The sequence below is a fragment of the Symphalangus syndactylus genome, chromosome 14 (assembly GCF_028878055.3).
Source record: "Symphalangus syndactylus isolate Jambi chromosome 14, NHGRI_mSymSyn1-v2.1_pri, whole genome shotgun sequence".
Classification (NCBI taxonomy): domain Eukaryota; kingdom Metazoa; phylum Chordata; class Mammalia; order Primates; family Hylobatidae; genus Symphalangus; species Symphalangus syndactylus.
The window spans coordinates 61,628,873-61,654,498 of NC_072436.2; the positions used below are offsets into that span (position 1 = coordinate 61,628,873).

Below are 25,626 nucleotides of genomic sequence, written 5' to 3' on the forward strand. Positions count from 1 at the left end.
CGGTTTGCAATGGGTCACAAGGGGCCGGGCTTTCCAGAGTCGGCAGGATAAAGAAGTCATTCTGGCTCGGCCTCCCCCATCCCCCGGTAACTGTCGCTGGTGACTTTAAATGAGCCGGGGCTGGCAGGCCCCGGAGCCGCTTGGCGGGCGGGGGGGGGGGGGGGCGGGGGGTGTGCCTGAGGCACTGCAGAAAGTAAGTGGGCCTGAGCCTCCAAGATGACGGTGCTGCAGGAACCCGTCCAGGCAGCTATATGGCAAGCACTAAACCACTATGCTTACCGAGATGCGGTTTTCCTCGCAGAACGCCTTTATGCAGAAGTACACTCAGAAGAAGCCTTGTTTTTACTGGAGACCTGTTCTTACCGCTCAGGAAAGGCCTATAAAGCATATAGACTCTTGAAAGGACACAGCTGTACTACACCGCAATGCAAATACCTACTTGCAAAATGTTGTGTTGATCTCAGCAAGCTTGCAGAAGGGGAACAAATCTTATCGGGTGGAGTGTTTAATAAACAGAAAAGCCATGATGGTATTGTTACTCATATGTTATTGAGTTTGGTGATTCAGCTTACTTTACTCTTTCATTGTTGGGACATGTATATTGCAAGACAGATCCACTTGCCAAAGCATCAGAGTGTTACCAAAAGAGCCTTAGTTTAAAGCCTTTCCTCTGGTATCCCTTTGAATCATCATGTGAAATAGGTGAAAAGCCAGATCCTGGCCAAACATTTAAATTCACATCTTTACAGAACTTTAGCAACTGTCTGCCCAACTGTTGCACCACACAAGTACCTCGTCATAGTTTATGTCACAGACAGCCTGAGACCCTTCTTACGGAAACACCACAGGACACAATTGAATTAAACAGATTGAATTTAGAATCTTCCAATTCAAAGTACTCCTTGAATACAGATTCCCCAGTATCTTCTATTGATTCAGCTGTCATTTCACCTGATACTGTCCCACTGGGAACAGGAACTTCCATATTATCTAAACAGGTTCAAAATAAACCAAAAACTGGTCAAAGTTTATCAGGACGACCAGCAGCTGTTAGTCCATTAACTCCAAGTGTTGGGATTTTGCCATTAGAAACCCCAAGTCCGGGAGATGGATCCTATTTACAAAACTACACTAGTATTAGACACCTTCTGTCATTGACGTGCCATCCACCGGAGCCCCTTCAAAAAAGCCTCTTGCCAGAATCGGCCGAACTGGAGCACAGTCTGTCTTCTCACAGAGTGGAAATAGCCGAGAGGTAACTCCAGTTCTTGCAAAAACACAAAGTTCTTGTCCACAAACAAGTGCAACACCTCAGGTATTGAGCCCCACTGTGGCATCTCCCCAAATGCACTGCCTCGAAGATATTCATGACTCTTGACTAGTGACAGCTCCACAACCAAGGAGAATAGGAAAAAAATTAAAAATGAAGTGTCCACCTAAAATCCCAAACAGAAAAACAAAAAGTAAAACTAACGAAGGAGGAATAACTCAACCTAACATCAATGGCAGCCTGGAAATGACAAAATTGGACTCTTCCATCATTTCAGAAGGGAAAATATCCGCAATCACACCTCAGATTCAGGCTTTCAATCTACAAAAAGCAGCAGCAGAAGGCTTGATGAACCTTCTTCGTGAAAGGGGGAAAGGTTATTTAGCTTTGTGTTCTTACCACTGCAAACAAGCTGTCAATATTTTGAGCCATCTACCTTCTCACCACTACAATACTGGTTGGGTACTGTGCCAAATTGGAAGGGCCTATTTTGAGCTTTCAGAGTCCATGCAAGCTGAAAGAATCTTCTCAGAGGTTAGAAGGATTGAGAATTATAGGGTCGAAGGCATGGAGATCTACTCCGCAACACTTTGGCATCCTCAAAAAGATGTTGCTCTTTCAGTTCTGTCAAAAGACTTAACAGACATGGATAAAAATTCGCCAGCCAGAGGCCTGGTGTGCTGCAGGGAACTGTTTCCACTTGCAACGGGAACACGATATGGCAATTAAATCCTTCCAGAAAGCTATCGAAGTAGATCCAAATTATGCTTAGGCCTATAGTGTATTAGGGCATGAGTTTGTCTTCACTGTAGAATCGGACAAAGCAATAGCTTGTTTTCGAAATGCTATCAGAGTCCATCCTAGACATTGTAACTCATGGTAAGTGGTAATGAAGTGTAAAGACAAACTCTTACTGATGGTGCCGGTACTCGCTAACTGTTCTTGTTAGAGAGCTCTTTATTGCCATGAATTTGGTTACAAATATTTAGGGATGGTACGTACTGGTCAATAACGTCTAACTGAAATGTTTTCTTACGAAACGTATGTCTTTAACAAACTCTTAAATTAACTCATGATAATAGAATACCAGATCCTTATACTCAACAGTTTCAGTCTTCTACCAAACTTTTGCAGATACTGTAGTTGTCTTTTGTTTGTGTGTGTGTTTCTTTAGTTTTGTTACTTGATTTGTTACTTTTTCTTCGAACACCGAAATGGTGATTGGGACAAAAAGTGCTTGGGAAATTGGAAAGGAATAGCGTAATTCACTTATCGGATAATGGAAAAAAATATTGCAACAATTCACTAGTTGCTGCTTTTTGACAGTGTTCCAGTTTGTGGAGTACTACGAAGAAGTTAGTGTACCCTTTTATTTAGCAGTATCTCTGTTTTACTGTTTTGTACTTGTGTATAAGTAGACACATCGGAAATTACTACCTAGGTCATATTGTTATCAACTGAATAAAATATGAAAACGTTTGGTCCTACTTCCGCCTCAACACCATACTTACTGTTGACATTTGTTGTATTTTTCTGGACTGACTTAATAGCGTAAACATCAAGAGAAGGCCGGACGTGGTGGCTCAAGCCTGCCATCCCAGCACTTTCGGAGGCCAAGGCGGGCGGGTCACAAGGTCAAGAGATCGAGACCATCCTGGCCAACACGGTGGGACCCCGTCTGTATTAAAAGTATAAAAATTAGGTGGGCGTGGTGGAGGGCGCCTGTAGTCCCAGCTACGCGGGAGGCTGAGGCAGGAGAATCGCTTGAACCCGGGAGGTGGAGGTGGCAGTGAGCCGAGATCAAGCCATTGCACTCCAGCCTGGGCAACAGAGCGAGACCCCATCTCAAGAAAAAAAAATAAAAAATAAAATACATAAATAAATATCAAGAGAAACTATAATTCTGAAGTCATAACTCTGTGGTAGTTTTTTTGTCAGATACGGTTATCTTTGGGGTTAAGTGTTACAGCAGTGGAGTTGTATCATTTGATTTGCTTCTAAATCTGAAGCATTCTATTACTAAAACATTTTTTGATTTGTGAATATGCTGTTTAATGGATTATATCTCATTTTGCTGTAGTAGTTACATTGCCTGAAAGATGGCCAAAAACGTAGTGCTAGCTATTGCTGACAAATGTAACAATCAACTTGCCAATACTGCCTTCTCTTCCGATAGCTATGTTCTCCGTCATATTTTAAAAACTCAGTTCTTCATAAGACTTGTGTTGTTTTTGATTTTTTTCCCAAGTCTGGTTGATCCTTGTGTTGTTTTCTTTAAATGTGTATTGTCTGTTCAGCTATTTTGCAGGAGTCGCATTCTTAAAAGCAACTATCAAAAATTGTGTTTAAAGGAGGATTATTCAGATTGGCAAGCTTTTCCTTTTTTTTTTTTTTTTGAGACGGAGTCTTGCTCTGTCCCCCAGGCTGGAGTGCAGTGGAGCGATCTCAGCTCACTGCAAGCTCCGCCTCCCGGGTTCACGCCATTCTCCTGCCTCAGCCTCCCGAGTAGCCGGGACCACAGGGGCCCGCCAACACGCCCGGCTAATTTTTTGTATTTTTAGTAGAGACAGGGTTTCACTGTGTTAGCCAGGACGGTCTCGATCTCCTGACCTCGTGATCCGCCCGCCTCGGCCTCCCGAAGTGGTGGGATTACAGGCTTGAGCCACCGCGCCCGGCCTGCTTTTCCTAGGAAGAGTTTAAATGCTGACGTATTTAGGTAGCTCTAAATACTGAGCAACTTTATTTTAACTACAAAACAGATAGCCTTTCTTTTGTTTTCACTTTCACTATCATTAGCACAGTGTTTAATACCTTTTCTTCATCTATAACACAATTATAATGATATACGAAGCCACTCAAATAAAGCAGATATGTTGTGCTTTAAAAAAAAAAAAAAAAGAAGTCTTTCTGTGGCACGGCATGAGGTGTGGCTCGAATCTAGAATCTCCAGTGAAAACCAATGAAACAGGGTGAAACCCCGTGTCTACTAAAAATAAAAAAATGAGCCGGGCATGGTGGCGCTGAGGCAGGAGAATCACTTTAACCCAGGAGGCAGAGGTTGCAGTGAGCTGAGATCACGCCACTGCACTCCAGCCTGGGCGACAGAGCAAGACTCCGTCTCAGAAAGAAACAAACACACAAAGCCAATGAAGGTGTCTAACTCAACGTGTCGGGCTCAGGTCTCCCGACAGGATACATCCAGCACCCGGGGGAAACGTCGAGGGATGGGGTGGAATCCATTTTGTGGCCTCAAGGGAGGGTGTGAGAGAGAGTCCCGCAAACGGTGATGGCCTAAGGAAGCCCCTCTGCCCAAGAAGCGGTATTCATTTCTAGCCTGTAGCCACCCAAGAGGGAGAATCGGGCTCTCTACAGACCCCGCAACCCGCACACCCCACACCCCCCCGCCTCGTGAAATGGACTCTCGCTCCGCCAGGCTCTATTCACGCCACGTGGTTTTGTAACCTGCAGCGTGTGTGCGCGGGTTGCGGGGTGTGGTGGCGGTGGCTGTGGACAGAGGAGGGGATAAAGCGGCGGTGTCCCGCGGGTGCCCGGGACGTGGGACGTGGGTGGGGTGGCCAGAGCCTAGGGAACTCCTCGCCTGTCAGGACGTCTCTCCCCACCCCGGTCCCCTCTCTGACCTACGCTCCACATCTTCGCAGTTCAGTGGGGACCTTGTGGGTGGAAGTCACTGTCCCTCTTGGACTTTAGCCGACCAAGGCCGGGCTCCCAGGAGTCACAAGGATGCTGACGGTGACGGTTGGTGACGGTGATGTACGTTGGAGGCCTCGGGCCAATGCAGAGGTATCCATTTGACCTCGGTGGGACAGGTCAGCTTTGCGGAGTCCCGTGCGTCCTTCCAGAGACTCATCCAGCGCTAGCAAGCATGGTCCCGAGGATCCCAGCTCCCAGCAGAGGCACTTTTGTTCACACAGAATCCTGGGCAGGAAAGTTCTCAGCAGGCTTAGGCCTCCAGCCAAAAATCCAAAACCACTTCTGGGACTTTTTTCAAAGAGCCAGTGGTTCCACAAGGGGCCGTGGGTACTTGTGGAAATGGAGAGAAGTGTCTGCAGATACATATTTGAGACAGAACGGACAAGGCTCGTTCACACATTTAGGACATGGGCAGATGCACATTGAGAAAACCCTCCCAGCATCCTAGGTGAACAGAGGCAGGATTTCTCCAGACAGTCGAGGGAGAAGCAACCCCAGATTTTAGGGTTGGATCTTTATTCATATGTAGTATCTATGAGGTATCCAAGTCCAGAAATCAACTCGCCAGTTCTGTACAGCATTCTGTAGGGAGATCAAATCTGGGATGTCTGATGTTAAGAATTCAGGCCTTGGTAATGGATAAGATTAGATGTACTTGAGCTTATTTTGCAAAGAAAGAGAGGGCGGGAGATAGCGAGAGCCAGAGAGCAAGTGAGCGAGCGAGCGAGAGAGAGAGAGAGAAGGAGAGAGAGACAGAGACAGAAAGAGACAGAGACAGAAAGAGACAGAGAGAGACAAAGATACACAAAGAGAGAAAGAAAGAGAGAGAGAGACAGATACAGAGACAGAGAAAGACAGAGATGGACAGAGACAGAGAGAAACGAAACAGAGAGACAGGAAGGGAGAGAGACAGACAGAGAGACAGACAGACAGGATGACAGACAGGCAGAAAAAGAGAGTAAGATGGAAGGCAGACACACACACAGAGGGAGAGAGGGAGAGAGGGAGAGACAGACAGAGACAGAGAGAAAGACAGACAGAGAAAAAGAGACACAGAGAAAGACAGACAGAGAGAAACAGACAGAAAGAGAGACAGACAGAGAGAGAGAGAAAGAGACAGACAGGCAGAGAAAGACGGTAAGACATAAGACAGACACAGAGAGAGAGAAAGACAGGCAGAGACAGAGAGAAAGAGACAGAGAGAGAGACAGATGGGCCGAGAGAGAGAGAGAGACAAATAGACAGGGAGAGAGAGAGAGACTGACCAACAGACAGACAGGCAGAGAAAGAGAATAAGACAGAAGAGAGACACAGTGAGAGGGACAGAGAGAGACAGAGACAGAGAGAAAAACAGAGAAAGACAGACAGACAGACAGACAAAGAGACAGACAGAGAAAGACAGAGATGGACAGAGAGAAACAGAAAGAGAGAGAGACAGAGACAGAGAGAAACAGACAGGGAGAGAGAGAGAGAGAGAGACAGACCGACAGACAAACAGACAGGCAGAGAGAGGGAGTAAGACAGAAGACAGACACAGTGAGAGAGAGAGACAGAGAGACAGGCGGAGACACAGAGACAGAGAGAGAGAGAGAGAAGACAGACAGAGAAAGAGAGAGACAGAGACAGACAGAGAGACAGAGAGAGGGGGAGGAAGAGCATGCTTCAGAAATAATTACACATATTTTATAATGCTTTTGATCCCATAAACTATGGCCGGGGTATACTTTGAAAACAACAACAAGAACAACAACAACAACAACAACAGCAACAGCAACAAGAGCAGCAGCAGCAGCAGCAAGAGCAGCAGCAGCATTCGCTTACGGATTTCTAGAAAATAAGATGATATGAAGTATAGTAGACATCAACCGGCTCTCACTGCACGTGGAGAGATTCAGAAAAGCGCTAGTTAACAACAGGAGAAAACAGCAGCTAACATGTCTTGGGGAAAATACACGTCTTCCTGAAAACTGGGGATTTCTACTTCACCTGAAAAGAAATACATACGAAAAAGGAAAAACACGAACAAAACAAAACAAGCCAACAAACACGGGCCAAGGCACCGTCCCTGGAAATTTTTTTTTTTTTTTTTTTTTGTACTTTAAGTTTTAGGGTACGTGTGCACAATGTGCGGGTTTGTTACATATGTATCCATGTGCCATGGTGGTGTGCTGCACCCATTAACTCATCATTTAGCATCAGGTGTATCTCCTAATGCTGTCCCTCCCCCCTCCCCCCCACCATCCCTGGAAATGTTAAGTGAGCAAAGTATTAGTTTTCAGAAAGCATTTCTATTTTGGGCAAATACTAAGAAGGCCCAGACTAGAGCTGTGACGCCGTTCCCATTGTGAAACTATGCTGGCCGGAGGGAGGGAGGAGAAACTAAAACATCATGATAAAAGGTGATTGAGACCCAGCCAGGGTGAAGCTTTCCTAGGGAGGGAGGCCTGAGGAGGCGAGCGGGGGAAAAACCCCACAACTGGAGACCCGCCCGCTTGCCCACGCCGGTCAAGGGCTATGCCATCGGCCCAAGCTGCCTCTGGGGAAGTGGGACCGTGCCGCCCCCATCTTCAAAAACGGTGGCCAGTGAGTGAGGCCTGACGCCCACCGATGCAAATGTCAGCCTGGCAAGCATGAGATCGCTGGCAAGGGGCGGGGGAAGGGGAGAGAAGACCGAGGCACACCGGGGTGGCTCTGGAAGGTTTCCAAGCAGGGTGTTGGGAGGCGGGGGTTGGGGGTTTTGGGGGGAACCCACCTAACTGACTCACTAAATGAAGGTAACGGGACGTGGGTAGTGGGGGGAACCGGGGGGCGACTTGAAAATTAAAGCCCAAGTCGAAGAGTCTATGCGCACGAAAGAAACCAAAACACAAAACTAAAGCGCTGATCAAAGAACAGTAGGGCCCCCGCCAGGGCGGAGGTTCCCTAGGCAACGAGGGAGAGAGGGAGGGGCCTCCAGAAGGGAGAGAGAGAAACCAGTTGTCCCAGGCTCGGTGAAGTCGGCGAGACCTCCCTCCGTGTCACATCGACTCTCCATAACAGTGGCCGCTAGGTGATGCCCGAAGACAACAGATGCCTGCAAGCGTCAGTCAGCACGGAAAAGAATTTATTTATTTATTTATTCATTTATTTAGAGACAGAGTCTCACTCACTCTGCAGCCTGGGCTGTAGTGCAGTGGCGCGATCTCGGCTCACTGCAGCCTCTGCCTCCCAGGTTCGAGCGATTCTCCCGCCTCAGCCTCCGGAGTAGCTGGCATCACAGGCGCCCGCCCCACCGCTCCAGACTCAGTTTCGTATTTTTAGTAGAGACGGGGTTTCGCCATGTTGTTAAGGCTGGTCTCGAACTCCCAACCTCAGATGATCCGCCGGCCTCGGCCTCCCAAAGTGCTGGGATGACAGACGTGAGCCACCACGCCCGGCCTTAACTGTTTATTTTTAAGTCGAGGAGCTTATCAGGGAAATATGAGAAGTACGGACGCCACACGTGACAGAAAAGTCTGAAAATGCCCCTTGCCGGGGACCCGGCCTCGACCTCCCGAAATCATACACCGAGTGGGGAAGCCCAGCAAGGCCCGTCTGTCTAGATTCCTCTCGGCCTCTCGAAGCACCTAAGCACGCGCTTCTCACTTTCATGGAAGGGGCAGGGCCCTCCCCGGCACGGGGGTCTGACAGACTGACAGAGAAAGAGACAGACATAGAAAGACAGAGATGGACAGGGAGAGATAGAGAGAAACAGACAGAAAGAGAGAGAGACAGAGACAGAGAGAGAGAGAAACAGACAGACAGGGAGGGAGAGAGACAGACACAGAGAGGGAGGGAGAGAGAGAGAGAGAGAGAGACAGGCAGAGAAAGAGAGTAAGACAGAAGATAGGCACAGACAGAGAGACAGGCACAGAGAGAGAGACAGAGGGACACAGAAAAAGAGAGAGACAGAGAAAGAGACATACAGAGAAAGACAGTGACAGACAGACAGAGAAAGAGATAGACAGAGAGAGAGAGAGACAGAGAGAGAGGGAGAGATAAACAGAAAGGGAGGGAGGGAGAGAGACAGAGGGACAGGCAGAGAAGGAGAGTAAGACAGAAGACAGACACAGTGAAAGAGACAGGCAGAGAGAGAGAGACAGACAGACAGAAAGAAAGAGAGAGACAGACAGAGAAAGACAGAGATGGACAGAGAGAGACAGAGAAACAGACAGAAAGAGAGAGAGACATAGAGAGAGAGAGAGAGAGAAACAGAAAGGGAGGGAGAGGGACAGACAGACAGGCTGAGAAGGAGAGTCAGACAGAAGATAGGCACAGAGAGAGAGACAGAGAGACACAGAAAATGAAAGAGAGAGGCAGACAGAGAAAGAGACAGACAGAGAAAAACAGAGAGAGACAGAGACAAACAGAAAGAGAGAGAGAGAGAAACAGACAGGAAGGGAGAGAGAGAGACAGCCCGACAGGCAGAGAAAGAGAATAAGACAGAAGACGGACACAGTGAGACAGGCGGAGAGAGAGAGAAAGAGACAGAGACAGAGAGAAAGAGAAACACAAACAGAGAAAGAGAAAGACAGAGAAAGACAGAGACAGACAGAGAGAGAAAGGGAGAAACAGACAGAAAGAGAGAGAGACAGAGAGAGAGAGAGAAATAGAAAGGGAGGGAGGGAGAGAGAGAGACAGACAGAGAGACAGACAGGCAGAGGAGAGTAAGACAGAAGATGGCCACAGTGAGAGAGACAGGCAGAGAGAGAGACAGAGAGAGACAGAGAGAAAGAGAGAGACAGACAGAGAAAGACAGAGATGGACAGAGAGAGACAGAGAGAAACAGAGAGAAAGATAGAGAGAGACAGACAGAGAAAGAGACAGACAGGCAGAGAGAGAGAGTCAGACAGAAGATAGGCACAGAGAGAGAGACAGAGAGACAGAGAGACACAGAAAGAGAGAGGCAGACAGACAGAGAAACAGAAAGAAAGAGAGAAACAGACAGGGAGGGAGAGACACAGACAGACAGGCAGAGAAAGAGAGTAAGACAAGACAGACACGGTGAGACAGGCAGAGAGAGAGATAGACAGAGACAGAGAGAAAGAAAGAGACAGACAGACAGAGAAAGAGACAGATAGAGAAAGACAGAGACGAACAGAGAGAGACAAGAGAGAAACAGATAGAAAGAGAGAAGGTCCTAGCCTGGGAGTGATACAGTGCCTTTTATTTCATTTTCTCTTTCTTTTCTTTCCTTTTCTTTCCTTTTTTTCTTTCTTTCATTTATTTATTAATTTATTTGGAGACCGAGTCTCACTCTGCCGCCCAGGCTGTAGTGCAGTGGCGCGATCTTGGGTCACTGCAACCTCCGCCTGCCAGGTTCAAGCCATTCTTCCGCCTCGGCCTCCCGAGTAGCTGGGAGTACAGGAGCCTGCCCCACCGCGCCCGACTCAATTTTGTATTTTCAGTAGAGATGGGGTTTCACTATGTTGGCCAGGCTGGTCTCGAACTCCTGACCTCGGGATGACAGACGTGAGCCACTGCGTTCAGTGTACAGTGCCATTTCTTAGAAATCACTCATGGGAACACATACTTATAGGTCATGTGTAGAGATTTTTTTTTATGTATTTATGTATGTATATATATATTTATTTATTTATTGCGCGGGGAGGTGGGAGGATGGAGTTTTGCTCTTGCTGCCCAGGCTAGACTGCAATGGCATAGGGGACTCAAGGAGTCAACCTATGGCAGAGAGGACACGTCATTCAGAGCGTAAGGGCCTCAGCGAAAGGTGGCAGGGCCCGTGCTTTTAAAGGCCGAGATCCCGGCGGTGCAGGCCCTGTCTTCCCAGCACTTTGGGAGGCCCAGGAGGGCGGATCACTTGAGGTCAGGAGTTCGATACCAGGGTGGCCAACAAGAAGAAACCCCGTCTCTACTAAAAATAGAAAAATTAGCCAGCTGTGGTGGTGCGTGCCTGTCATTCCAGCTACGGAAGAAGAATCACTGGAACCCAGGAAGCAGAGGTTGCAGTGAGCCAAGAGAGCGCCACTGCACCTCAGTCTGGGTGACAGAGAGAGAGAGAGTCCAAAAACAAAAGAAAAGAAGAACAAAAAAAGAACAGGCCCCAATACAGCATTGTCGCTGAACGTTCCCCCAAAAGGCCAGAAACCCCCTGACTCAGGTCAATGAGGTGGTGTTTCATTTTACTTCTCTCTCTCTCTCTCTCTCTGTCTCCCCTCCTCCTCTCTCTGTCTCTCTCTTTCTCCCCTAACTTTTATTTCTTGTTCAAGCATACATGTGCAAGATTGTTACATAGGTACACTTCTGACTGGGGGGTTCAATGTGCAGATGATTTCGTCACCCGGATACTCAGCGCTGTACCCGACAGTTTTCGTGTTTTTTTGTGTTTTGTCTTTTCCTGAAGCTGTCTCTCCTTCCACCTTTCCTCCCTCAAGTAGGCTCCCGCGTCTCTCGTTCCCCTCGTTCTGCCCATGCAGAACTCTCATCTATAAGTTCCCACTTCTAGATGAGAACACGCGGTATTTAGCTGATCGTCGCTTTCATCTTCGGTGGTGGCGGTGAAAGAGGCATGACACTAAATCGACCCTTAGGACGCTCTCCTCCGTCCCCACCCCGCACCCCCTCCCCACACACACGCTCATTCCCGCACCCCCTCCTCAAACGCAAGAAAGGGAGAAAGACAGAAATGAAAGTAAGAGGTGAGCCTCCAAGGCGGTGGAGACGGGGGATCACAAAAGGTGAGCACGCGATGGGGGTCGGGGGATGTCTTGGCCGAGCTATCAAAAATAGGGGACCCACTTTCCAGCCCCACCACACCCCCTAATCCTCAGCCGCAGCCAGCCTCTGGGTGGGGTTGCGCCCGTAAAAGCTTATGAGTGGAGAGAAGCCCAAGGCTATGGAGGGCATCAGCTCCAACTCCAGGAAGGGAACAGGGCTGTGTGCATATGAATGGGGCTTTAGAAGGCGGTGCCGCGGCGCCCAAAGCGATGCGCCTAGTCTGGCCTCGCCTCGCCCCGCCCAGAGCGAGACTCCGTCTCAAAATAAACAAACAAATAAATAAAATAATAAAAAAATTCATCAATAAAAGAAAGAATGAAAGAAAGAAAGAGAAAGAAAGAGAAGAAAAAAGAAAGAAAAAAAGAAAGAAAGAAAGAAAGAAAGAAAGAAAGAAAGAAAGAAAGAAAGAAAGAAAGAAAGAATTAGTACAGCGAGCGGTCGTGGTCATGAATCATTCCCCGGAGTCCAGGCGCAGTGGCTCACGCCCGTAACGCCAGCACTTTGAGTCGCCGGATCAGGAGGGTTGCAACAAAATGATGAGACCCTGTCTGTGGAAACACATTAAAAATTGAAGGCCGGGCGCGGCGGCTCACGCCTGCCATCCCAGCACTTCAGGAGGCCGGGGAGGGCGGATCACCTGAGGTCGGGAGTTCGAGACCAGCCTGACCAACATGGAGAAGCCCCGTCTCTACTAAAAATACAAAATGAGCCAGACGTGGTGTCGCATGCCTGCAATCCCAGCTACTCGGGAAGCTGACGCAGGAGGATCACTTGAACCCGGGAGGCAGAGGTTGCGGTGAGCCGAGATCACGCCATTGCACTGCAGTCTGGGCAACAAGAGCAAAACTCTGTCTCGGGAAAAGAAAAAAAAAAATTAAAAATGATCTGGGCACAGTGGCACGTGCCTGCGGTCTCAGGTACTGTACTCTGGAGGCTGAGGTGGAAGGATCGCTTGAGCCCAGGAGGGTCCACGCTGCAGTGAGTGAGTTACGATGGCACCACTGCCAGGGTGACAGAGTGAGATGCCGTCTCTGAATCAGTCAATCAGATCACTGGAAGGCGCTCTCTGTGTGTTACTTTCAAAGGGTGTGTCTTTAGGCCCAGCAGGCATGGTGCCTCACGCCAGTCATCCCAGCACTTTGGGAGGCCGAGGTGGGAAGAAAGAAGGAAGGGAGCGAAGGAGGAAGGGAGGAAGGAAGAAAGGCAGGAAGGCAGTCAGGCAGGAAAGAAAGAAGAAAGAAGGAAAGAAGAAAAGAAAAGAGAGAGAAAGAAAGAAAGAAAGAAAGAAAGAAAGAAAGAAAGAAAGAAAGAAAGAAAGAAAGAGAAGAAAAGGGAAGAAAAGAAAAGAAAACGGGGAGGGGGCATATCTCCTTGACCGGTGACTGCCCAGGATACAGTGGGTCACGGCTGACTGAAGCCTCGACCTGTGGGGCCTCAAGTGATCTTCTGCTTATCTCAGCCTCCCGTGTAGCTGCGAGTACAGGCGGGCATCACCACGCACAACTCATCTTCTAATAATATCATGATTTTATTGAGACAGAGTCTCGCACTGTTACCCAGGCTGGATGGCCGTGGCACGATGTCAGCTCACCGCAACCTTGGCCTCCCCGGTTCAAGCAACTCGCCCGCCCCAGTCTCCTGAGTAGTTGTGGTTCCAAGCCTATGCCACCAGTCCTGGCTAATTGTTCTAGTTTTCATAGAGATGGTGTTTCGCCACGTTGGCCAGCCTGGTCTTGAACTCCTGGCCACAAGTGATCCACCCGCCTTGGCCTCCCAAAGTGCTGGAATGACAGGCGTGAGCCACCGTGCCCGGCGCAGATAGTCGTTTTAATCAACTGTAGAGAAGGGGTTTCATCAGCCGACGGGTGGAGTGTGGGGTGGGTTTTACTCAGCCTGCGTACCGTGAAAAGGATAAGTGAGTGTGGTTTGTGAACTAGATGTGGAAATTGTGTGTGTGTGTGTGTGTGTGAGGGAGAGAGAAAGAGAGAGAGAGACCAATCCCACCATAAGGACCCAGAAATGGTGTTTGATTTGGGTCCCTGTCTGTAGATGACTGAGGATTCCACAAATGAAGGTCAACAGTATCTATGGGGCTGTTTCTCCCTCTCATGCGTCTCCTGTGTGGGGGGGAGAAAGGGAAGAAAACAGGTGCTGATGGGAAGTTGTCTTCATGCCTGAGGAAGCTGCAGGCAGGCTGACTGGAAGGAGGGCATCCTATGTGCCATTTCCATACCCGGGCCCCCTTTACAATGCTGGGGCTGCCAGTTCACCCTGTACGTCAACCCTCCCCCAAGAACAGCACGGTCCGGGGTGGTCCAGTCTCATCCCATCCGGCCCACCCGGGGCATCTGGTGGAAGTCTTCACCGGAGGATTCGAAAGCAGCGTCAACACGGTTCCCCTGGGGTCGCCCGGCAAAGGCCAGCCGGGGGAGGGTAGCGGGACGCGATCGTGGGGCGGGCATCCGCCTCAGAGCTCCCCGGAAGGCGGCAGGTAGCCGGTGGGGGAAGCCGAGGCAGAGACGTGTGGCAGGATACAGATCTGGAAGCCGCGTCAGTCCTCTCCCATGCCTCTCTTACGGAAAATGCCACGGCGGCGGTGGGAGCCTTGGCGGGGGGAGAAGCGGGGACAGCGGGGAGAGGGAAGGAGGCCCTCGGGAGGATTTAACACCGAGAACCCACTCAGCCAAGCTCCCTCCGTCTTATCGGGTCCAAGGTACACCCTGGGAGACGGCGAGAGAAACGTTCACTCCGCGCTTCTTGCCTTCCTCTTTGTTTTTTTCATCTTTTCCATTTTACAAGAGATGCTCATTTCAACAACCAGACGGTGGAGGTGACGGGAGAAGCGTCAAGGCCAGGAGTTTGAGACCAGCGTGGGCAACTGAGCAACACAAGTAGGACAGCCCAGCTGAAAAAAATGAAAAAGGAAGAGGAGGAGGAGAACATAGGGGGTGGGGGTGGGGGAGGAGAAGGAAAGAAAAGAAAAGAAAAATAAAAAAAAAAAAGAGAAAGAACCACCAAGAAAGTTAAAATTCTCCAGTGGTCGGAAGTTGAAGACCAGACTGACCAAGATAGAGAGACCCCACGTGTACTGAAAATAGGAAAATTGGCCGGGTGCGGTGGCTCATGCCTGTCATCCCAGCACTTTGGGAGGCCGAGGCGGGTGGATCACGAGGTCAGGAGATCGAGACTATCCTGGCGAACACGGTGAAACCCCATCTCTACTAAAAATACAAAAAAAAAAAAAAATTAGCCAAGCGTGGTTGCGGGCGCCTGTAGTCCCAGCTACTCGGGAGGCTGAGGCAGGAGAATGGCGTGAACCCGGGAGGCGGAGCTTGCAGTGAGCCGAGATTGCGCCACTGCACTCCAGCCTGGGCAACAGAGCAAGACTCCGTCTCAAAAAAAAAAAAAGAAAAGAAAATAGGAATAGGAAAATTAGCCGGGCATGATGGGGCATTCCTGTCATTCCAGCTACTCGGGAAGGCTGAGGCAGGAGAATCAGTTGAACCTGGGAGGCGGAGGTTTCGGTGAGCCGAGATCGGGCCATTGTACTCCACCCTGGGCGACAAGAGTGTTACCCCGTCTAAAGAAAAAAAAGAAAGAAAGAAAGAAAGAAAGAAAGAAAGAAAGAAAGAAAGAAAGAAAGAAAGAAGAAAGAAAGAAAGAGAGAGAAAGAGAGAGAGAGAGAGAAAGAAAGAAAGAAGAAAGAAAGAAAAGGCAGATTGGTGAGATTGGTGGGATGCGTCTCAAAATTTTATTTGTTTGCCATCCCCGTAGTAAAAACGGAAAGAACCGACACATGACAAATAGGACCAGAGCGTACCGTGCCCAAGCGTGTCATCACAGCACTCTGGGAGGCCGACGTGGGAGGATCGCTGGAGCCTAAAAGTTTGAGATCACGTGGACATGTGAGACGACACCCGCAACAATAATACTCATAGAAGTTTAAAAAGAGATTATATGTGCCCAGATCATGGACAACAAAGCGAGAGCACATCCATACTAAAAAGAAGAGGATTGATGGGCAGGCAGGCAGGCAGGCAGGCAGGCAAACATAGAATGAGCCAGGTGCAGTGTCTCACGCCTGTAATAGCAGCAGTGTGGGCGGCCGAGGCAGGCAGGCGGATTGCTTGAGAACAGGAGTTCGAGACCAGCCTGGGCAACATGATAGAACCCCGAACCCCATCTCACTCACATACCTACCTACACACCTACCTACGTACCTACCTACCTATCTACATACGGAAAACACGAGAAACAACATAAAAGTCAACCAGTGTGGTGGTGCGTGCCTGTAGTCCCAGGTAATGGGGATGGGAGGGATCAGAGGCAGGACGACCTCTTGGTCGGTCCAAAGCGTGGAGGCTGGGGTGATCCTGGGCGACGGAGACAGAGGAAAACCGTGCTAGTAAGTAAGTAAGGAAGTAAGTAAGTGAGTAAATACATAAGCCAGCAAGCCCACCCCACCCCACCCCACCCCACCTCACTCCACCTCATCCCACCTCACCCCACCTCACGTAAGCTGGAGTGGAGGTGCGCGATCACAGCCCATGTTAGCCTCTGCCTCCCGGGCTTAAGAGATCCCCGTAGTCCCAGCTACTTGGGAGGCTGAGGTCACCAGAGCCCAGAGCGAGAAGACCAGGCAGGCCAAAAAAGAAAAGAAAAGAAAACCAAAATAAAAAATAATAAATAATAATGAAAGAATGAAGGAAGGAAGGATATACATATACGTGTATATGTAAATGAAATAGGTTTTTAATACATATTCATACATTAAAATTAGCATTTATAATATACACAAATTATGGAAATATAATTTATATAGTTTTATCAGTACGTGTGTGTGTGTCTGTGTGTATAAATGTATGTTTATACGCAGCAGCGTGGAGAAAATATTGAAAAAAAGAAGGAATCGGCCGGGCGCGGTGGCTCACGCCTGTACTCCCAGCAGTCTTTGGGAGCTGGAGGCGGGCGGATCATGAGGTCGAGGCCGAGAAGGCACCCCTGCACTCCCAACTCCAGCTCCAGCCCGGGCGACGGAGCGAGACTCCATCTCCCGAAAAAGGGAGGTGGGGGGGCGGTGGGGGAAAAAAAAGCACAAGGCAAAACCAAAAAAGAAAAAACACAGGAGGAAGTATTGCTGACCGACGGCAACAGTGACTCCCTCTTCAAAGTACCGCGGAAGCAAACAAAGTGGGGCTGAAAAATGTAGGAGAGGGAGTTCCGCGTGGTCCCAGCTACACCGAAGGCCGTGGCCGGTGAAGGCCACGCGCGCGTGAACAGGGATAGGCTCTCTCGCATCCGCGCATCCCAGCGACCGGCGGGACCGTCACCGGCCGCCTGAGTCACGGCGAGCCGCCAGCTAAGTCCGGAGCTCGCGGGCGGCAGTTGGTCGACCCCGGAAGTTCCGACCGAGATGCGGACGCTCCGGATCCGGATCGTGCCGACGGGCATCCACGCACACCGCTGGGTCGGCAGGGCCCGACGGTCGACTTAGGACTCACTCGGCGAGCCGCCGGCTGTCTCACGCCCGCGGGCGGCAGCTGGTCGACCCCTCGGAGGCCGGCCGTATGGGGGGACGCCCCGGGGGGCCTTGCCACCTGCGGTCTGCTGGTCGACCCGTGCGGAGGAAAGACGCACGAGGGCTAGAACCCTGGCTGGGGTGGACGTCCCCTGGGCCCACGCGGCCTCCCCCTGGGACAGAGGCCAGCGGGCCACGGACCGGGCTCGGCGCAGCCGCCCCCGCGGTTCCCCCCGGTGGTGAACAGGAAGGAGGCGGGAACCAAAGAAGCGGGGCGCGCCAACCGAGGGACGCGCGACCCCCACCGGATCCCACCAACACCCGTGGTCAGCGGGAGGGCGGGAGGGAGGAAGACGGACAGACGGCTCCAAACATGCACGCCCCGGCCCGTCCCCCGCGCGGAGGCGGGTCGCCACCGGGGACACGCGAACCCCGGGACCGCGGCCACGAGCGCGGCCAGGCGGGCCACGCGGCAGCGGGCTTCTGGCCCCGGACGCGCCACACAGCGAGCCAGGTGGGTGAGGAGGACGGTGCGCCTCGGAGGGGTGGCAGGGAGGAGGGGGGCGCGGGAGCAGCGTTCGGCCGGACGCCAGGCCGCCACCAGGGGCTGACGTTGAACCGCGGCGACCAGGACACGCTACCCCACCATCTCCCCGCCAGACCCTTCCGGCGCTCGCCTTCCCACTCCCACCGCCGACGACACGGGACCTTCCACCCGGCCAGGGCCGACGAACCCCGAACCCCGAGCCGCATGCAGCGCAAGGGAGCCCCCGAGGGAGGAACCCGGACCGCATTGGCGGCCACGGGAACCCAGCCCGACCCGAGCCGGCTCTCTTCCCTCTCTGCCTTCGCGGGCGGCGGAGCCGCCCTCCTTTCTCTTCTCGCATACGGGGGCTCCCCCTCCCCTCCACCACCCAACACGTGGACCACGCAGGGCCCACGGGGGGAGGAGGAAGGGGCGGGCACAGCAGAAGGGGAGTGCGGACATCGCCAGGTCTGCGCTTGGGGGGACGGAGGGCCCCGGCAGGCCCTACGATGGAACCCCCAGCCGCACACCCCGAGGGGCCCCAGAGGCACCCCCCTGGGGCTATTGATCAGCAAGCGACACTCAAGCGTAGCCCCAGGAGAAACCCGCGGCTGAAAGTGCGTTCAAAGTGCCGATGATCAATGTGTCCCTGCAATTCACATTAATTCTCGCAGCTAGCTGCTTTCGACGCACGAGCTGAGTGATCCACCGCTGAGTCGTACGAGGTCGATTTGGAGAGGGCGCTCCCGACATCGGGAGGCCCTCCCGGCCAGTCAGAAGGGCAACGGGACCAGACTCCGGAGAGGGGTCAGAAGGTTTCACACCACGGGGAGGAGGCGCGCGCCACCCACACGGGGGCGAGCGCGGACACCACCCCACAGGCACCCGGGGGTTCCCGCCCCCACAGCGCGGGGCACACGCCACACACGCGCGGCGCGCGCGCGACGGCCACCGGGTAAAGCGCCCTCACCCCGCGGCCACCGCGACCGTGGCGTCGGCGGCGGCACGCGAGTGCGGCGCGGCCCCGGCCAGGGGACGGAGTCCGGGGGGAGGCGCGGGAGGGGCCGGGCCCCTCCCAACGGGACTCCCCCACGGGCGATCCCCCCCCCCAAGGGTTCTTTAAACCTCCGCACCGGAACACGCTGGGTACCTGGACGGTGGGGAGGCGGACGAGGAGGGGGAACCGGCGTCCGGGCCCCGACCCTCAAGGCACCCTAGCAAGAAGGCCAGGGAGAGCGAGCGGGCCGGGCTGGGCCCAGCATCACGGCATGGCAGAGGCGACGACGGTGACGGGAACCCGGATGGCCACGGCGGGAGCCAGCGGGGCGGGGCCGGACGATGGGCTCCGCCTGGGAGGGCACCAAGACCCCCAACCCCGCCGTGACGCCGCCGAGAACCGCCCCCACACCCGCCAGGGCCACAGCCAGGGACCTCTCCCCGCCACTCACCAGGCGGGCCCGGCCGGCCAGCCAGCCATCCAGCCCACCCCTACGACACGCACACACGGTGGTCCTGTCCCCCGCACACACGTCTCTCTCCCCACTGTCTCCCTCCCAAGTTCTGCGGCTCTCGCGGCCGGTGGGGCCGGGCAACGAACCAACGGCACGGGCCCCACCCACTCACGCCACAGTGAGGAACGCGGTCGGCCGAGCCGACGACGAAGGACGGGGCGGCATCGCCACGGCTTGCCCTCTCCTCCGTTAATGATCCTTCCCGCAGGCTCACCTACGGAAACCTTGTGACTTTTACCGCTACATAGTCAAGTTCGACCATCTTCTCAGCGCTCCGCCAGGGCCGTGGGCCGACCACGGCTGGGCCGATCCGAGGGCCTCACTAAACCATCCAATCGGTAGTAGCAGCGGGCGGTGTGTACAAAGCGCAGGGACGTGCAAGCTTATGACCCACACTTACTGGGAATTCCTCATTCATAGGGAATAACTGCAATCCCCGATCCCCATCACAAATGGGGTTCAACGGGTTACCCGCGCCTGCCACTGTAGGGTAGGCACACGCTGAGCCAGTCATCGTAGCGTGCATGCAGCCCCAGACATCTCAGGGCATCACAGACCTGTTATTGCTCAATCTCGGGTGGCTGAACGCCACTTGTCCCTCTAAGAAGTTGGGGGACGCCGACCGCTCGGGGGTCACGTAACTAAGATGCCAGTCTCCTTCATTATCGGAATTAACCGGACAAATCCACCAAGAACGGCCATGCACCAACCACGCACCAACCACACACGGAATCGAGAAAGCTATCAATCTGTCAATCCTGTCCCTGTCCGGGCGAGGTTTCCCGTGTTGAGTCAAATTAAGCCACAGGCTCCAACTCCCGGTGGTGCGCTTCCGTCGATTCGTTTCAGCTTTGCAACCATACTCCCCCCGCAACCCGAAGACTTTGGTTTCACGGAAGCTGCCCGGCGGGTCATGGGAATAACGCCGCCGCATCGCCAGTCGGCATCGCTTACGGTCGGAACGACAACGGTATCTGATCGTCTTCGAACCTCTCTGACTTTCCTTCTTGATTAATGTAAACATTCTTGGCAAATGCATTCGCTCTGGTCCATCTTGCGCCGGTCCAAGAATTTCACCTCTAGCGGCGCAATACTCCCAGCCGTCCCTCTTAAATAAATAGCCTCAGTTCCGAAAACCAACAAAATAGAACCGCGGTCCTATTCCATTATTCCTAGCTGCGGTATCCATGCGGCTCGGGCCTGCGTTGAACACTAATTTTTTCAAAGCAAACGCTTCGGGCCCCGCGGGACACTCAGCTAAGAGCACCCAGGGGGCGCCAAGAGGCAAGGGGCGGGGCTGGGCGGTGGCTCGCCTCGCGGCGGACCGCCCGCCCGCTCCCATGATGCAACTACGAGCTTTTAACTGCAGCAACTTTAATATACGCTATTGGAGCTGGAATTACCGCAGCTGCTGGCACCGGACTTGCCCTACAATGGATCCTCTTTAAAGGACTTAAAATGGACTCATTCCAACTACAGGGCCTCAAAAGAGTCCTGTATTATTTTTCGTCACTACACCTCCCCGGGTCGGGAGTGGCGAATTTGCACGCCTGCTGCCTTCCTTGGATGTGGTAGCCGTTTCTCAGGCTCCCTTCCCCAGAATCGAACACTGAATTCCCCGTCACCCATGGTCACCATGATAGGCACGGCGACTACCATCAAAAGTTGATAGGGCAGACGTTCGAATGGGTCGTCGCCGCCACGGGGGGCGTGCGATCGGCCCGAAGTTATCTAGAGTCACCAAAGCCGCCGGCGCTCGCGGCCAGAGAGGGGGCAGACCCGGCTTGGTTTTGATCTGATAAATGTACGCATCCCCCCCAGCAAAGTGGGTCAACCCGTCGGCATGTATTGGCTCTAGAATTACCAGTTACCCAACTAGAAGAGCGTACGACCACCAAAAGGAACCATAACTGATTTAATGAGCCATTCGCAATTTCACTGTACCGGCCGTGCATACTCAGACATGCATGGCTTTATCTTTGAGACAAGCATATGTTACTGGCAGGATCAACCAGGTAGGTAGAGCACGGCAAGGCCCCGGCGACGCCGCCGCCGCCGGGGGCCTCGCGAGGACGGGCCCAGCGCCCCAGACGCGAGGACGGGCCGCGGCGAACCGGACGGCCCACCCACCCAACACACCACCGCCACCCCGACGGGCTCAACACCCCACAGACCCTTCACACGCCCGCGTGCGAGGAGGCAGACCACCCGGGCCCGTGCCCGGCAGCCGCGAGGGGACGACCGGCGGCCACGCGCGCGGCAGGCGCGGGGCGGTGGCGAGGCGGGGACAGCGCTCCCCCCCGCCCCGCGGGGCGGCCCCAGCGTACGGGGGGCGAGCGAGAGGCGGACCGCGGGGCCCAGCCCAGGGACAGCCGCGCCCCGTGCGGCCACACCGCCCACGCACCGGTCCGACACCCGGGGCCCGGCCGAAGCCCAGCTCCGAGCCCCGCCCGCCGGCGGGCGCAAAAATGGTGCACGCCACACGACGGCCGAGGGAGAGCTGAGCGAAGCCGGCCAGTGCGCCCGCCCCCCGCCCGGAACGAGAGACCGCAACCAGGGCCAAGGCCCCAGCCCGGGCGCCACACCCCCGACCCAGGGAAAGGGCGAGCCACTAGCAAAGCGCAAGTCGACCCTCGCCACACATCGCAGGAACGCCTGTCCGCGAGGGACCACTGGGCCGCGCTCTGGTGCACGCGGGCGCCGAACGGGGCAACACCACACGGGGAGGGACGGGCTCCCCCCGGACGCCGACGCCCAGGACAGACGTCTCCAGGAAGGGCCGCAGCAGGCAGGGGAAGCGAGGCGCACCCGGGTTCGCGCCGGTCCGAAGCGGAAGAGCCGGACGGGAGATAAAACGTCGGGGCGAGGCAGTGGCGACGGGAAGGCGTGAGAAAGGCGACCAGCGGGGAAGGGGACACCACGGGAACTTCCCGAGCACAGCCGACCGCGGCCAGGGCACACGCACGCAGGCGGCCCCCGCGCATGGCACCTGGAGCGGCCGACTGGCCTTCGGCGATTCTTGCGGCTCCCGCACCACCGCCACCGCAGTCGCGGCCAGCCCCTGGAACGCGCTTTTCCCCCCACACACGCTGCAGGCCGACCCCCAAACCCTCCGGGAGCCCACCAGGCCCAAGCGGGGGCGCCACCGACCCGGTCCTGAAAGCACGCGCGCACCGGTGAACGCGGACACCGGCTCAACCAGTGGCCGGCGGTGGCGACCCACAAGGCGTTCCCGGGTTCGGTCCCAGACGGGGCCGCCACCAACATAAAGATGGTGGGGCCGCTCTGGAAGAGAGGATTCGGTGGGCGGCGGGCGGCGAAGCGGGCACAGACAGGCAAGGGCCAGGGACCACGAGCGGGCAAGGGCACCCGGGAGGCCCGCAGAGCGGCGGGCTCGCGGAGAAACCTCAGGCACAGCCGGGCCACGCGGAAAACACGGCCACGGGGTCCCACCACCACACACACGAGGGCGGTCCCACGGCGCACCGCCTGAGACACCGGACGGCCCTCGGCACCCACCCAGACCCCGCCTCCTCAGGAGCCCCCGGGTCCCTTCACCAGGCCCTCCCAAGCGACCACAGCCACGAACCCGACACCGGGGCCGCATCACCTGTGATTCTCGTCGATCCTCCGCCCCGGTCCGGCTCCGGGAGACCGGCGCGCCCCCAACGTGGGACGCTTTCCCGGGGGCCAGGCGGCCCAACGCCATGCTACGCATACGCGGTCGCTGGCACCGCTCGCGACTCGGCACGGGAGCGGGCGGAGAGCCGGCTCACAGCTAAGGGGAGTCACGCGCCGGACGGAACGCCGCGCACACCCACGGCTCGCGGCACTCTCCCAACCGCTAGGACGCCGGGCCCGGCGGGATCCTCCCCCGACTCGGAAGGGGGAGGCGCGGACCACAGCAGGCGACGAGCCGCGCTCAGCCCCCACCATCTCGGTCGGGGGCCGGCAGAACCCTCCCTCTCCCCGCCTCACCCCGTCGAGGGGGAAGCGGAGGAGGGTCCGCTGCAAGCGAGTCGCTATGGCAAGCGCTATCAAAACGTACAGAGAGGCGGCAAACCGGGGGAGGATCCGGTACCCCAAGGCACACCTCTCGGATTGCTAGAGAAGGCTTTCTCTCACCAAGGGTGGGTCACACTCCCCACCCGCCAGTCACCTCTCATCGGGCCCGCAGAAGTGCTGGGGGACACCCGGGGAAGGGAGAGGAGCCTGTGAGGTAAGAGGAAGATCCTGCATGCGGCAATCTTGAGCGTTCGCGGTCAGGGCGGGGGACCCGGCTACTGCGCGTGCACGCAATCCCCCGAGGCCCCCCCACGTCCACCGGCCTCCTTCCTTCCGAGCCAAAGCACTTCATAAGTAAACCCACACACGGCCAGAGGCAGAACGGTAGCCCCTCGGCGGCCAGCGGGCGCAGAGGTCAACGGGCTCCATCCCCCGTGATCGCTCACACAGCCTGCACGCACCCACCAGAAGGGATCACGGCACGTGCGCTCGGCAGACCACGCGGCGCCTTTCCCTGCGTAGAAGGGGGGCGTCTCACTCAACCGCCTTGACCTCCCCAACACCAACGAGCTCCCTCAGGACTCTCGCGCAGACACTGCGACAGCGACCAGAGGAGGGGGCGCTGGGGGTGGGAACGACACACCATCGCTCGGTTTCGGGCACCTGAGGGACAACCCGGGGCGCTCCAGGACCACCGCAAAGGCCCAGGCGGAGCCAACGCTCGCGCAACCCCCGAGAGAACAACACGATAAGCCGGCGGGACAGCACCCCACCGTCGCGCACGGCGGCCGCCCACGAGTCGACAACCACAGGAGACGAGAGCGAGGGGTGCCTGCCACGTCAGAGAACCCCGCCGACCCCACCCTGCGAGGCGGAAGGCATGGACGGAACAGCAAGGTCAGGCCGAGTGCTGCACCCCACGCTTTCCCCAGGACATCTGCAGGCAAGGAGAAGAAAGAAAGGGCCCCTGCGGGCGGGGCGAGAACGGCCCCATTCGCCGCGAATATCCGCCCCTCGCCCGTCGCGGCTCGGACCCGGCCCAGAAGAGCATGATGCCACTCTATCAAACACGAAGAGCCCCCAGGAGCGGAGGTCGGCCGACCAGCCAGCGAGCGAGCCGATCAGCCCGGCCATTACCCCGCTCTGAGGGAGGGACGGTGGGCAACCCAGTGGAGACGAGAACGCCTGACACGCACGGCACGGAGGCAACAGGGTGGGTTTGTCACGGCCGCCCCGGGTGCCCGCAGCGGAGAGCGCACGGGGGCAAGGTAGCTCTCACCGCCTTCCCCGCCGCCCCCAGGTGGGTCAGAGACCCAGATTCGGGCCGGCACCGGGAGTCGGGACACTCGGATACGCGAAAGTAGCATAGCGAACTCACGGGCCCCACCAGGCGGCTCAAGCAGGAGCAGGGCCGGCTAGCCGGATCACCGGTAGGCCAGAGCCCCGCACGCATCCAGAGGCCCAACTTCTCCAGCGGGAAATCTCCAGAGAACAGCGTGTCAGCAATAATCCAGTGGCCCAAAATGCCGACTCGGAGTGAAAGATATAACTCCCCCACCGACAGGAGGCCGAGTCACCGACCACGCCGCCGGCCTGGAAAAACGACACGGACATCTCTCCGCAAAAACGCCACCATCGCAACCAGACAGGGTGCACCCAGAGCCCTCTGGTCGACCCCAGGACACACGCGGGAGCAGCCCCGGGCCAGGGACGCCCTCCCGGCCGCCCGTGCCACACGCAGGGGCCGGCCCGCGTCTCCAGAGCGAGACCCGGAAGCATTTTCGGCCGGCCCCTCGTACGACCGGGACACGCGAGGGACCGAAGGCCGGCCAGGTGTGACCTCTCGGGCCGCACGCGCGCTCAGGGAGCGCTCTCCGACTCCGCACGGGGACTCTCCAGAAAAGATCACGGCAGAGGGACCGCGGCCCGGCCCGGGGACCGCTCCCCGGCACCCGGGGACGGGGCAGGACGGTCCCCGGCTCCCCACGGGAACTCGGAAACAAATTCGGCAGCCGCCTCAGACGGCCAGGATGCGCGCGGGCCCGCGACCGGGCCGGGAAGGGCGTCCCCAGCCTCCCGCGCCACGCGCGGCCGGTCCCCGCGGGTCGCGGCTTAGGGCTCGGGAGCTGCGGCGTGCTGATCGACAGGCCCGGGCAGCCCCACACCCGGCTCGGGCTCAGAAGCGCAGCGACAGCCCCTCCCCCGCGTACACCTGCACGCCTGAGCTCTGACTCACAAGCGATGCGCCACAGCTCTGGCGCCACCGGGCCAGCCCGGCTGACGACCGCGGGCTTTCCGGAGCTCTACCTAGCTCACAGCGGGGACGGTC

General features: G+C 55.6%; 1 long non-coding RNA gene and 1 pseudogene across 3 annotated transcripts; one reads left to right on the forward strand and one right to left on the reverse strand.

The window, feature by feature from the left end:
* The first annotated feature begins 163 nt into the window (after window positions 1-163).
* Window positions 164-2,153, forward strand: LOC129477593 (cell division cycle protein 27 homolog; annotated as a pseudogene).
* A 10,030-nt stretch (window positions 2,154-12,183) lies between these two features.
* Window positions 12,184-19,368, reverse strand: LOC129462401 (uncharacterized). Of its 3 annotated transcripts, XR_010115640.1 has the most exons (6): window positions 19,230-19,368; window positions 16,247-16,342; window positions 15,966-16,110; window positions 15,558-15,616; window positions 15,243-15,317; window positions 12,184-14,642 (listed from the first exon to the last, which is right to left on the reverse strand). It is a non-coding gene; the product is annotated as an uncharacterized lncRNA (long non-coding RNA). The 3 variants fall into 3 exon arrangements; XR_008650841.2 differs by lacking the exon at window positions 15,966-16,110 and having other exon boundaries at window positions 19,230-19,367; XR_008650840.2 differs by lacking the exons at window positions 15,966-16,110; window positions 16,247-16,342 and having other exon boundaries at window positions 19,230-19,361.
* Window positions 19,369-25,626: the final 6,258 nt, after the last annotated feature.